General features: G+C 43.6%; 1 protein-coding gene across 1 annotated transcript in view; it reads right to left on the reverse strand.

Annotated features, from left to right (window-relative positions):
* The window catches only part of LOC309703837 (uncharacterized protein), a 435129-nt gene extending 421038 nt beyond the window's left edge, over nt 1-14091 (reverse strand). Inside the window, exon 1 of the mRNA XM_082528755.1 lies at nt 14023-14091. The gene's annotated coding sequence lies outside the window, so the exon portion shown is untranslated. The remainder of the gene's footprint in view (nt 1-14022) is intronic.
* Nucleotides 14092-15254: the final 1163 nt, after the last annotated feature.

Consider the following 15254-nt stretch of genomic DNA (forward strand, 5'->3'; position numbering starts at 1 on the left):
CTCTTACCAAAAAATATTAGAAATGACCAGGAGGAAAGAAAGCTTTCTGAAAATGTCTACAGTTTACCCCTTAAATTTATTTGGCTTAAAATACTTGAATTAAGCACGAAATCATTCAGCCTTGATGGTTGTACATTGTCCTTCTGCTACTATTTGCTCTTTAAGGACGCTCTTTGACAATAAATACAAAAAAGCTTAAGTGAATTGTTATCACCCAACTGTGGTCACTGATCTAAAAAAAATTAATACCGACACTCTGTTATAACAGAAGGCAGTTATTCCAGTTGTGAATGACTTTAATAAGTAAGGAATCTTTATATTTTGCTCATATCAGGGCTGCTGAATACACATATACAGGGAGTGCAGAATTATTAGGCAAGTTGTATTTTTGAGGAATAATGTTATTATTGAACAACAACCATGTTCTCAATGAACCCAAAAAACTCATTAATATCAAAGCTGAATGTTTTTGGAAGTAGTTTTTAGTTTGAGCTATTTTAGGGGGATATCTGTGTGTGCAGGTGACTATTACTGTGCATAATTATTAGGCAACTTAACAAAAAACAAATATATACCCATTTCAATTATTTATTTTTACCAGTGAAACCAATATAACATCTCCACATTCACAAATATACATTTCTGACATTCAAAAACAAAACAAAAACAAATCTGTGACCAATATAGCCACCTTTCTTTGCAAGGACACTCAAAAGCCTGCCATCCATGGATTCTGTCAGTGTTTTGATCTGTTCACCATCAATATTGCGTGCAGCAGCAACCACAGCCTCCCAGACACTGTTCAGAGAGGTGTACTGTTTTCCCTCCTTGTAAATCTCACATTTGATGATGGACCACAGGTTCTCAATGGGGTTCAGATCAGGTGAACAAGGAGGCCATGTCATTAGTTTTTCTTCTTTTATACCCTTTCTTGCCAGCCACGCTGTGGAGTACTTGGACGCGTGTGATGGAGCATTGTCCTGCATGAAAATCATGTTTTTCTTGAAGGATGCAGACTTCTTCCTGTACCACTGCTTGAAGAAGGTGTCTTCCAGAAACTGGCAGTAGGACTGGGAGTTGAGCTTGACTCCATCCTCAACCCGAAAAGGCCCCACAAGCTCATCTTTGATGATACCAGCCCAAACCAGTACTCCACCTCCACCTTGCTGGCGTCTGAGTCGGACTGGAGCTCTCTGCCCTTTACCAATCCAGCCACGGGCCCATCCATCTGGCCCATCAAGACTCACTCTCATTTCATCAGTCCATAAAACCTTAGAAAAACCAGTCTTGAGATATTTCTTGGCCCAGTCTTGACGTTTCAGCTTGTGTGTCTTGTTCAGTGGTGGTCGTCTTTCAGCCTTTCTTACCTTGGCCATGTCTCTGAGTATTGCACACCTTGTGCTTTTGGGCACTCCAGTGATGTTGCAGCTCTGAAATATGGCCAAACTGGTGGCAAGTGGCATCTTGGCAACTGCACGCTTGACTTTTCTCAGTTCATGGGCAGTTATTTGGCGCCTTGGTTTTTCCACACGCTTCTTGCGACCCTGTTGACTATTTTGAATGAAACGCTTGATTGTTCGATGATCACGCTTCAGAAGCTTTGCAATTTTGAGACTGCTGCATCCCTCTGCAAGATATCTCACTATTTTTGACTTTTCTGAGCCCGTCAAGTCCTTCTTTTGACCCATTTTGCCAAAGGAAAGGACGTTGCCTAATAATTATGCACACCTGATATAGGGTGTTGATGTCATTAGACCACACCCCTTCTCATTACAGAGTTGCACATCACCTAATATGCTTAATTGGTAGTAGGCTTTCGAGCCTATACAGCTTGGAGTAAGACAACATGCATGAAGAGGATGATGTGGACAAAATACTCATTTGCCTAATAATTCGGCACTCCCTGTATGCTGGAAATGTGGATCCTTTTTTGGGGTACTGCTGCTTCGCTCTGAGTGTTTGACCTTGACTGTAAAGAATGACGCACTTTGTGAAAAGTTTGGCTCCTGTTTTACATTCTCCTTCTGAAGATGGAAAGTTACACTGTGTTCACCCAAGTTTGCCTACTTACCTCAGAGTGTAGCACCACAAACTGGGCTGAAAGCCAATCGTCAAGCAACACGTAGTTTATAAAAGTGTGTGTAGAAACATGAGTCACACAAATAGTCATGGACCCAGAATTTATTAAATAAAGGAGTAGGTGTAGATTTGCTTAAGAAAATATGACCAATGTCTAAAGAGGACTTTTTTCAGCAGATAATCACAGTCCGAGGACTCAAGGTCATACTCAAGTTTCACCTTAATGTTGCATATATATCCACGCATCCATTTTCAATGTGGATCCCCATCTGCAGAGCGGGATGGGTAAAATTCAGACCACACACTCTCCCAACAGCTCTGACGTCAAACAACTCTGCAGGCCTTCTGAAAAGCCCAAGGTGACACAGAGATCAGTGTTTGATTGATGCATTTCTGGATCAGGCGGATTCCCAAAACATGTCTCTGTCTCTATCCCCCCCCCATCTCTATCTGCGTGTGTGTTATTCTTGTCTTGGAGTCTTGTCTTGGCTCAGCTCATTGCTCCTGTTAATTTGACAGGCTCAATAAACGTGTCACCATTCACCCATAAATAGCATTTTCTCACAGTCAACCAGCCTGAACCGCCATCCTGCCCCCAGTACAAGCAAGGGAGCTGACCCGTAACCCTTTGTCATCGTCACACCAATCACAGGAAAAAAAGCCACAGCTACACCCTGCTGAAAAGGTAAAAAAAAAGAAAGAAAAATCATCACGGGAAAAACCAAGCCAGCATACTCTGTCAGCATACTGATGCAAGTTCTGTGCAGAAACGCGTCATCCAGCAGCCCTTTTGAGATTTAACTTTTTCATTTGCATTGTGTGTTTAAATACAGCATGTGGGCACATGTGTCTGACAGCATGGATGCCAAACTGAGAGAATGAGTGTGCATATGTTCAGCATCTTAAGTTGCTGCTCAGACATGGATGGGGGGCAGGTGCTGCTACAGCCTCAGGGGAGCTCGGGGGTGGGGGGGGGGGTGGGGGTTAGTGTCGGGGGATGAGAGGAGGATGCCAAAATCACTTTTTAATTACTCAGGGGCTGTGCTTGTGTCATGCTCGGGCCCCTGAGATCCTGTGTGGCTCATAAATAAGCTCTGGATTTGCACAATGTGCCTCCAGCACCTGTGAGCATCACACAGGATGATGAAAGACTATCATTTTTTTATATAATTCATGCAATTTTTGCATGACTGAATGAAGGTAGTTTAAGCTGCAATAAGGAAGGGCTCATTAGTACTTCAAGAACTATAATTCCAAACAAAAATATCTTTGTTCAGTGTCACTTCTGCTATCTGCAGTCACATAGACCCACATGTGAGCCGTCCATGGTGCTCACTAAAGGATTGCTGCATAACACAATCATGTTTGTGTTCATCGAGGTGCACACATATGCACACAGCAGGCAAAACACAGCATAGAATCCTATCATGTTGTTTGATAAGTTGAAGTTCTACACAACAGACCAGGATCAGCAGCAATTGGTTTGGAAAGACACAGCGGGATCCTCCTCCTGCACGAGTCAGGAAGCACGATTGGTCCCACATGACAGCCCGAAGCTGGTATATATTTAGCAGGCCACCCCATCCTCACGCACACCAACAACCCCTATTTCCTAACCACACCTACGTCTCCTCCCTTTTTATACCTCCTGCCACCTTGTCAGGAAGTGCGTCATCAGCTCGTCAAGGGGGAGCCTCTGGGGCGCGGCACTTTGATATTGTTCCTCCTGCATCATGAGTTCTTCAAGATCACACACACATATGGACGCACGTGCGCAGGCACACACTGAATACATGACGGTGAGATGCTGGGATATGTGCATGAGGCAGAGGGATGTGCAGGCACGTGCATGGAGCGCACATAAGAACGCAGTCATTTTAAAGCAGTTCTACTGCGTAGCAAATTCTACCATTGTCCAGAATAAAATGTGGATTTAATGTCTCTTCTCAAAAAAGAACGAAAGAAAGAGATTGGAATTTGTTGTTGCTTCTCTCTTACTGACCATATTCTTATTGAATTTGCTGATAAGGGTTGATATTTGGACCCTTCCCAAGGAGGAACACTGGGAATTATGGAGTGAAAAGAGAAAGGAGGGGGTATTTTTTTTTTCTGGACTAATGCAACTAAGGCACCTGGATTAGAGTGTGCATTTGTGTCTGTGCAGAGACATGCATGCACTTGTGTGCCAGTAGCTCCTTATTCAGACTGGCCTCTTAGTGCTCTATCACCAGATGGGAGCCAGCAGTAGAGATGTGTGTGTGTGTGTGTGTGTGTGTGTGTGTGTGTGTGTGTGTGTGTGTGTGTGTGTGTGTGGCAAGGGGTGGTGGTGGTGGTGGGGGGGGCTTCTTTTGTCCTCCTGCCTGTCACCGATGGCTTCACAGTGGGGTGATGAACACACTCCAAATCTCATTAAAAAGTGAGAGAAGGGGGGAGAGGGCTTTTATGTCTGATGGGTTTGCAGGAAACACTGAACAGCAAGTCCAACTTGGTGCGCGCTTCGTTTAGCTTCAAATGGGTTTTTAAATCAGAATCATGTTTCATAGCTGCGAGATACGTTGCTCATGAAACACAATCAGATTATAAAGATAAATCACAAACACACATCCCTTGAAGCGTTATTGATTTCGTGCTGTCGCCACTTTTTGTTCATCTGATTTGATTGGGTACAGTGACGTGACACGTCCTGATAGAGAGGTCTCAAAGCAAAGTGATAAAACAAGCACAACACTATCACCATCTGCCCCTTTGTTCTGCATTTAGAGCCCGTGCAGAGTACACGCTCCTCACTACTAGAGCTGACTGTGGTGAATTCATTTTCTATTACAGTCATTTGTTAGATGATAACAACCCCCAAAATACATGGTAAGCAATCCTAATCTTCAAAACAGGCCTTTCATTATCAAAGTTAAACCACTCGCTGTAACTGCCAGTGCAAATGGCACAACACCAAGCCCCCTTTGTAAAACCTGCAATTTACCCATTAGGGCTAGAAATTGGTTTGAAATTGCAGGCAATTACTTCTCATCTACAGCAGAAATCTCACGCAGTTGATCCTCGACTGAAAAAACGCCCTCAATGCTCCTCACACTCTCTGCTCTCCGCTGTCGACTTCCTGCAGCCATTTTTAATGAGAGCCTACCGACACACATTTGCATTCATCTAATGGATTTTGTGCGTGTGTGTATGTGTGTGTCATTGCAGTGATAAAATATTGATGCCCGGCACCTTTAAGAGGCGAACCCGTGTGAGCAGACACCTTGGGACGAGTGTGTGGGAGGAAAGGGACAGACAATAAACAAATAGGATAAAACACACAGGAGACCCCGCCTCTGATGTTTGCTTCTGAAAGATCGCAGTAAAAATTGTGCAGCTCATACAAAGTAGGGAGCTAATACTACATCTCCCTTGGGTTTCATATAACAGCCCATAAACTCAGGCCAATTGTACTGCTAGATTGTGTGAGTGTGTGTGTGAGTGTGTGCTCTTTATTAAGTGATTGATTTATCAGTGATGACTGTCAATCACATAAATTCATAAAGAGGGCTCCTCATCAGTAAAGAAAAACAAACTAGTTCTTGATGTTCATGTAAGATATATAAATCAGTTCTCTGATTCTAAAATGACATCTTCCTTTGTCATTAACACCATCTCTTACAGAAATGTACAGCATCATTTTGGACAGATGCTGAGAGCCTTGTTAAAACATCCATTAAAAGCAACACCTGTGAGTTCTGCATTAACACAATATCAGTCAGACCACGAGACTAGACCTGTCAGACCAAAGTGGGCTAAGTGAAGGCTGCAGAAAAGAATCAGATGAAAAGGATAAGATAATGTCATGATCTTTCTTTCATCATATCAGCTTCCTTTGTTATCTGGTCTGCTTCTTTTGGCTCTCTCTCCCTCCCCTGTTCTCTTCCTCGCTCTGTCACTGCTGCATGGTGACTCAGACACTGCAGAGATGCTACATCTGAATGATATACCAGATGAGTCACACACTGATCGGCCGCTGTCCGACTTTCAATGTTTTATTTTATTCATTTATTTTTTCACGCATACAAGCACCCACCGGTGGGTTATAACCTCTGGACCACTGCACAGGTTCAAAGTGCAAAGACAGGGAGCTGTCATGATGGACGTACCTGAGAATGCTTGTTTTCAGGCTCTGCTCTGCACCTACGCTCCACACTAAACAAACAATCTGATTTTAATGGTGTTTCCTTCACACCGCCCTGACCGCTGCTGCAGGAGCAGCATGCGCATAGTTGGTAAATCTGTCAATCCTCTGCTCCACAGAGGGGCAAGATTTCTGTTCATCCCTCGCTCTCTCTGTCCATCTGTCAGTCTTTCTCCCGTCTGCTCAAACAGTGAGTCGGCAGACTTGGCATTTAGGGTTTTAAACCACATACAGACTTTATTCTGTGCTCTGACACATTAAAAATAAGAAAGAAGTTTTTCGCTTCAGCCAGTCAGTGAAGTTCAAAAAACTCCCAGGAATCTGTCATGCAAAGTAGGGACACTTACCTACTGCACTTCTACTGGTCTCTTTAAGGGTCACCACAGTAGGTCGTCTGCCTCCATCTCACCCCATCTCTAACATCCTCCTCTGTCACGCCAAACCTCTACATATACTCCTTCACTACATCCATAAATGTCGTCTGTTGTCTCCTTTGTCCAATATATCCACCGTCCTTCATTCAAGCTCATCCAAGCCATGTCAGAATTTTTTTCTTTGTATTATTGTAGGGTGTTGCCTTACAAAACAAAGCACCTTTAGGCACCTGTTGTTGTGATTTGATGGTATATAAATCAAAGTGAATTAAACTAACTTTGTCTCCAAACTGCTCAATCTGTGCTGTCCCTCTGATGTACTCGTCGGTTAAGCACTAAAGCTTCCAGCTCAGCTTCCCGTCTTTTTGTCAGTGCCACCATCTCCAAACCATCCTCCATCATAGCAGGTCTCACTAGAATCTTGTAAATCTTCCCTTTCACTGTTGCTGTTATCCTTCTGTTACTGCTACTGTGTTCAAATTGAAGGTGTTTAACTTGAGTTTTTCCACTGAATCGCCTTGTGACCACTTTTGATAGAAAGGTAGTTGCACAGGTCACCTGGTGGAATGCATCCTGCCTCCAAAAAATCGGGGTCAAACTTAGACTGACTGGATTCACTCTCAGACAGACTGGCAACACGTTGCAATCAGTCGGACTCAGTGTGCACCGAACTTCAGTCACAATAATTTTGTTTGTTTTGCAGTCTCCAGAGATAATAATAATGGATTGGATTTATATAACGCTTTTCAAGGCACCCAAAGCGCTTTACAATGCCACTATTCATTCACTCTCGCATTCACACACTGGTGGAGGGAAGCTACGGTTGTAGCGACAGCTGCTCTGGGGCAGACTGACAGAAGCGAGGCTGCCATATCGCGCCATCAGCCCCTCTGGCCAACAGCCAACAGTAGGGTAAAGTGTCTTGCCCAAGGACACAACGACCAGGACAGAGAGCCCGGGGATCAAACCAGCGACCTTCCGGTTACAGATACGCTTCCTAACCCCCTGAGCCATGGTCGGGGATGTAGCATTGACCAAACAGTAAGTGAAATTCAAACTTAACAGCGCAGAAATAATACAAAAGTAGTTCCACTTGGGACTTTAACCCACGTCTCCTGGATCAAAATCCCTCACACCACAAATCGGAATGCAGGATTTAAATCATTGAGTAAACTTGTTAGATCACTGCTTGCACATAACCTCTGTTTGGGGCTAGCATCCACATCTACAAAAAAAGATCATATATTGTATCTGCTTCAGTGTAGCAAGTAATAAAGTAATATAGCAAGTAGTTCCTACTGCTGATAGAGACTGAAAGAGTTAAGTTGAAGAGTGATCACACTCTTCTGCAAGGGTGAACCTGGATGAATTCACAGAATTTAAGAGAAAGGCATATTGAACTACTGAAATGGCTCATGGTCTTTTTTACAACAATAGAAGAAAATTCATTTTTTCAAGGCTAAGCTCCATAAGCCTCAAAGGCTGGAGTGATGTCCTACAGTGGGGCAAAAAAGTATTTAGTCAGCCACCGATTGTGCAAGTTCCCCCACTTAAAATGATGACAGAGGTCAGTAATTTGCACCAGAGGTACACTTCAACTGTGAGAGACAGAATGTGAAAAAAAAATCCATGAATCCACATGGTAGGATTTGTAAAGAATTTATTCGTAAATCAGGGTGGAAAATAAGTATTTGGTCACCTCAAACAAGGAAAATCTCCGGCTCTCACAGACCTGTAACGTCTTCTGTAAGAAGCTTTTCTGTCCCCCACTCGTTACCTGTATGAATGGCACCTGTTTGAACTCATCATCTGTATAAAAGACACCTGTCCACAGCCTCAAACAGTCAGACTCCAAACTCCGCCATGGCCAAGACCAAAGAGCTTTCGAAGGACACCAGGAAAAGTATTGTAGACCTGCACCAGACTGGGAAGAGTGAATCTACAATAGGCAAGCAGCTTGGTGTGAAAAAATCAACTGTGGGAGCAATCATCAGAAAATGGAAGACATACAAGACCACTGATAATCTCCCTCGATCTGGGGCTCCACGCAAGATCTCATCCCGTGGGGTCAAAATGATCATGAGAACGGTGAGCAAAGATCCCAGAACCACACGGGGGGACCTGGTGAATGACCTGCAGAGAGCTGGGACCAAAGTAACAAAGGTCACCATCAGTAACACACTACAACGGCAGGGAATCAAATCCCGCAGTGCCAGACGTGTTCCGCTGCTGAAGCCAGTGCATGTCCAGGCCCGTCTGAAGTTTGCCAGAGAGCACATGGATGATACAGCAGAGGATTGGGAGAATGTCATGTGGTCAGATGAAACCAAAGTAGAACTTTTTGGTATAAACTCAACTCGTCGTGTTTGGAGGAAGAAGAATACTGAGTTGCATCCCAAGAACACCATACCTACTGTGAAGCATGGGGGTGGAAACATCATGCTATGGGGCTGTTTTTCTGCCAAGGGGACAGGACGACTGATCCGTGTTAAGGACAGAATGAATGGGGCCATGTATCGTGAGATTTTGAGCCAAAACCTCCTTCCATCAGTGAGAACTTTGAAGATGAAACGAGGCTGGGTCTTCCAACATGACAATGATCCAAAACACACCGCCCGGGCAACAAAGGAGTGGCTCCGTAAGAAGCATTTGAAAGTCCTGGAGTGGCCTAGCCAGTCTCCAGACCTCAACCCCATAGAAAATCTGTGGCGGGAGTTGAAAGTCCGTGTTGCTCGGCGACAGCCCCAAAACATCACTGCTCTCGAGAAGATCTGCATGGAGGAATGGGCCAAAATACCAGCTACTGTGTGTGCAAACCTGGTAAAGACCTATAGTAAACGTTTGACCTCTGTTATTGCCAACAAAGGTTATGTTACAAAGTATTGAGTTGTATTTTTGTTATTGACCAAATACTTATTTTCCACCCTGATTTACGAATAAATTCTTTACAAATCCTACCATGTGGATTCATGGATTTTTTTTTCACATTCTGTCTCTCACAGTTGAAGTGTACCTCTGGTGCAAATTACTGACCTCTGTCATCATTTTAGGTGGGGGAACTTGCACAATCGGTGGCTGACTAAATACTTTTTTGCCCCACTGTATGTCAGTGACATACACGCCTCACTGATGCTGATATTAAATACGCTGGTGACAAAAGCATTGAATTATAATTTAAAGAAAAAACCCTGACACTGTGAAACTTTTTTTTTCTTATATCACAAAGAAACCATTTGTTAGAGCGGCTTTATGTTGGCTTTTGCAAAACCTGAATCATGTGGTGAAAAGCATCCTTGCATTTCTGTTCCTAGGTTGTATTGATTAGCACGTCGCTACATGTATTATACCTGTATGTCCTTGCCTATTTTGATTTTTTTCCTTTCTGTTTCTTTTGTCCATGTTTCTAAAACTGAGATGAGTTGCTATGGAGACCAGGATACATGTGTAAAAGGGAAGAGGCAAAAAAGCGAAATGTAGTGTTCGGGAGACACTTGAAGGACCATTCAAACTGAAGCCGAAAGAGCAAGCGTACACTGTACGTCACTCACATTTCTTTTTCTTCTTTTTGACTCATTATGCTTCAAAAACACAAAGGCACAATTTCGTAAAGGTGCAAATGATAATGAACAAATCAGCATCTCTCCTCACGCACCTCTGAGTGTGAGTGACGGTCTGATCTTTCATGTGCTGACAGAGGTTAAGCGACTCGCCAGTGATAATACAGCCATTTCAGGCACTCCATCACTTGATAATTACATTACACCGGTACTCCATTGCTTCCACTCGCTTCCGGTAATCTTGTTAAGATCCCAGTGATTGGAATCGTGGTGACAGAGACAAATGACAGCGGGTTGGCCGCCAGTGGAGCCAAGCCCTCTCCATGTCTGACTGAAGGTTTTGAAGTGCATTAAGCCTTTGTCATGTAACTATGGAGCTGTAGAGGCACACAAGCACTGAAAAGCAAAGGCAGACTCTTTAAGTTCTCTATTAAAATAAGTCCATTTGCTAATTTGCACTTTTAGGAAGAACCATGTATCCGCATTTAAGAAATGCGGATACATGGGTTTCCTACACAATGGCTACAGACCATGTCATTAAAAGTAAACATGGCTTCCCCTTTTTTTCCTTTTCCCCCTACTAACAAGGGCTTGTGATTGAGTTGCTATGCTGCCCTCTGGTGTCCATTTGTTAACACTCCACTCAAACCACTGGTGTTTTAGGATCCTGTATGCTGGTTTGCTTCATATGGAGTACAGACCTGTAAAAATGTACAGCTCTTTTTTTTTTTTAGGTTTCATTATTCCCCGCTGTAGACTCAGAGACAAAGTACAGTAATTTACCAGCCCTGCTTATAGACCTGCTTCACATTTAGATGCTCAGTGTGACAGGTAGCTTAATTAAAGTAAAGGTCTGCCCTGCAGCTATTGACCGCCTGGCCTGCCAGCCTGTGCTGAGTTAACCAGCATTCATCTGTCATCTGCAGCACTGGCTGACATATTTTTTATTAGTCCTTTAAATGAACGCCTCACAGCCTGATATCCACAGACAGGCTGTGACACTGAGACAGTATGAGGGTGATTGACATGATTTAAATCAGAGCAAATACCTGTGAGAGAGAAAAACAAGTGACAGACTTCAACATAAAACGTAACATTATGATGACACTAGATAAAAGGTGCATGGTCATTTAAAGGAGCTACATTTTCTTCTTAAAACATTTTATGACTTGACAGAGAGCAAATGAGGGGTTTAAAAATTAAACAAAGAAAAAAAAAACAATAAGACAACAATAAAATTGATTTAAAGGCTACTTTAGTTTCAGGAGATTTTTAGGATTTATTTTTTTCAGGGGAATGTTAAGACCTCAAAACACAGCTATCCTTTAAATTATTCAAGGATGTAAATAACCACTATAAGGTGAATCCAACCATAGAAGACATCACAGAAATGCTTTCATTAGTTGAGAGTTTTACCACAACAAGTGTACTGACTCTCCTTTCTTTCAATTTAAATGGGCTATAAAAATATAAACAGGCAATGATTTGAATGGGAGCAAAACGGTGCATATGAAGTGAATAAAAAGCCAGTGTATTCTTCTCAAATCAGAACAGAAAAACACACACACACAGATGCATTGAGTTATATGAAGGAACCTCATTCCACCTTAAAATGAAATCTGCTTTAATCTGACAGAATGATAAAACACTTGTGAGTCTCTAATAAGTGTGGCCCCATCTGATGGACCCCAGGTCCTTTTGACCCAGGGGACCAATTTGAGTGGTACACAGCACATGGTGCCGGGCTGAATTGTCGACCCCCACCTCCACCACTAGCTCCACTAGCACCAAAATGGAGCAGGATTAGGGTTCAGTTGTCTTGGCAACCTAAGATGCCATCTGTCATGTGTGTGCTGATCCACGTCGTGTAGCTGAGACATTGTTTTAATTCAATCATTTTTTCATTGCCAGGCAGACTTGTGTCTGTGTGTATTTAACTAGGGCGGAGTTAAAAGACAGGGTCTGTGTGGAAATCTCAAATGTGAAGCTTTAAGAAAAGCAATCCAGCAAACGGCCAAGAAAACAAAGAAAGATGTAGAAGAACACGAGGCCAGTTTCGGTTAGGGGGTCTTAAGAGAGGAAACAAAAACATGCTGTGAGTAGCTATGTTGTCTGGCTTTGTTTAACAGTCCGGGCTGTGCTCCAGATGCTGATCAGGGGACTATTTATTAACTCTGTGGGTGCATCTGAGTCATTGTTAAATTGGCTTAACAGGTCTTTAAAATATCTCTACTATACAAGCCTCTGCAATTCACAGATTCACACAGCCTCTCTGAAAACAACTGTTGGCTGTTGTAAGAACTACAAAATGGTTTTATATCTAATCTCATATGGGTGTAGCATGAAGTGAGACTAATGCACACCGTACACACATTAAAATTCAATACAGCAAAGGTCAGCGAATGCTAACCAGTGCAAATGAGCAGGAGGGCAGCAGGGAGGTATACTTATCGAGGGAAGGGGGAGTGTCTGATAGACGAAGGAACATGAGGGGGTTGTCCCCCTTGGGGCAGACTGCAAATGAACCAGCAGCCACACCTGAGACACACACACACACACGAACGCACACACACACACACACACACGGACAGACACCAAACACACAAAGTGGTGTTAGCTTGTAGCTACCTCCGCCACCTACCTGACTGATTGACGCCCCGGAGCTACAACTATTAAAACAAAACATCATCATCTGAGGAAGTGTAATTAACATCCATGCTGTCTCGGCAGCGTTAATTAACATATTATAATGAGAAAAAAATGTGTTACCACTACAGAGTCCTTAGCAGAAACACTGCTGATGTTCATCTTCTTAACCCTGAAGGGACACAGGTACAGAGCGGGAGGGAAAGAGAGAGAAAGAGAGCCAGGGACAACAACAAGAGACAACATCGTCACATTACAAAGGTATAGTAATCATCCACAACTATTTTCAGTTGCGGATGATAAAAGTTTATTCATCCCGTGAATCCTATGTATGCAATTCAAAAGCAGGAAAACACTCTCCCAAAAAATCACCCCAGGCGTATATGACAGAGAATGTGCATCTGCTTTTTTGAAATGTAATTAGTTGCTTTTTGTATTTTATAATTTATTTATTACATTTTATGTGGAGTGAATAAATAAAAGTATATTTACGGTGGCCCCTAGAGACAAAGCACGTCCAAACTCTGAACATGTACAAACTCCAAAGCATGTACAGCATGGAGTTTGTACATGCTTCAGAGTTTGTACATGCTTCAGAGTTTGTACATGTTTTGTTAGTCCAAGGATCACTGGACTAAATGACTACAGACCTGTGGCTCTGACATCTGTGGTCATGAAGTAATTTGAACACCTGGTCCTCTCCTACCTCAAGACCCTCACGGCCCCCCTCCGAGACCCCCTGCAGTTTGCATACAGAGCCAACAGGTCTGTAGACGACGCCATCAACATGGCTCTACACTTCATCCTGCAGCATCTGGACTCCCCAGGAACCTACGCCAGGATCCTGTTTGTGGACTTCAGCTCTGCCTTCAACACCATCCTTCCAGACCATCTCCAAGGCAAGCTTTCCCAGATGAATGTGCCTGATCCCATATGCCGGTGGATCACTGACTTCCTGACAGACAGGAAGCAGCACGTGGGGCTGGGAAAGACTCCCGGACCATCAGCACCGGGTCCCCCCAGGGCTGTGTTCTTTCTCCTCTGCTCTTCTTCCTGTACACTAACTGCTGCATCTCAGCTAATCAAGTTTGCAGATGACACCACCGTTATTGGACTCATCGTGGACGGGGATGAGTCTGCATACAGGAGAGAGGTTGAACGTCTGGTGTCCTGGTGCAGCCACAACAACCTGGTGCTGAATGCCCAGAAGACAGCGGAGATTATTGTGGACTTCAGGAAGCACACAGCCCCACTCCCCCCCATCATCCTGACTGACACCCATATCACCACTTCAGACTCATTCCACTTCCTGCGTACCGCCATCACCCAGGACCTCAAGTGGGAGCCCACCATCACCTCCGTCATAAAGAAGGCCCAGCAGAGGATGTACTTCCTGAGGCAGCTGAAGAAATTCAACCTGCCAACACGGACGATGATGCAGTTCTACACTGCAATCATCGAGTCCATCCTCACCTCCTCCATCACCGTGTGGTATGCTGGAGCTACTATCAGGGACAAACAGAGACTGCAGCGTGTTGTGCGCTTTGCTGAGAAGGTGACTGGCTGCAGACTCCCATCTGTGCAGGACCTGTACAGGAGGCTCCGGTCCATTCGGACCAAAACCTCTCGCCATAAGAACAGTTTCTTCCCCTCTGCTGTTGGACTCATGAACAATAACCATATGACTATACTGTGTTCTCTGCATCTGTTCCATTTTTGCACTGATCATCAACTGCATTCATGTATATATCGATCTGCTTAGCACTTTTAATTTTAATTTTTATGTTTATTTAACTGTTGTATTACAGTGTGTTTTGCACTAAGTACCGCAGCAATTTCCCAATGTTGTAAACCTGCTCAACATTTGGCAATAGAACCCTTTCTGATTTCTGAATCTCCAAAACACATTTAAATTCCAAAACACATGAAACCTCCAAAACAAATACAAACTCCAAAACACAACGAAAGTGAAACAAGGTAATTGCAGTTTGTGTTTTGAAGTTTGTACGTGCCCAGCATTATGGACCATTCTGGGAATCCTCTGCATCCTCTGCACACGGCCATAAACAACCAGAGGAGCCTGTTCAGTGAGAGATTGCTTCTCCCAAAGTCAAGGACCACCAGACTTAAAAAGTCCTTTGTCCCACACGCCATTAAACTGTTTAACTCCTGGCTGGAGGGGAGAGGGAGGGGAAACGGGGACAAAGGAGGGGGGAACAAGTAAGCTGTAGTGCCTTTTCACTGTGGAATAGTTTTTGTTAATATCCAACGGTGTAATAGACTCACAATACTAGAAATGTGCGGTTCCCTTGTATTCTTATTCCTATTTATCCCTTTTGTATACTCTGTATTTATATATGTGTATATATGGTACACTTCTGTCGGTGCTGTGCTACTGGAAACCCACCCGAGGGATAAATA

Source organism: Aulonocara stuartgranti (assembly GCF_965226115.1).
Source record: "Aulonocara stuartgranti genome assembly, chromosome: 1".
In the NCBI taxonomy this organism is placed as follows: Eukaryota; Metazoa; Chordata; class Actinopteri; order Cichliformes; family Cichlidae; genus Aulonocara; species Aulonocara stuartgranti.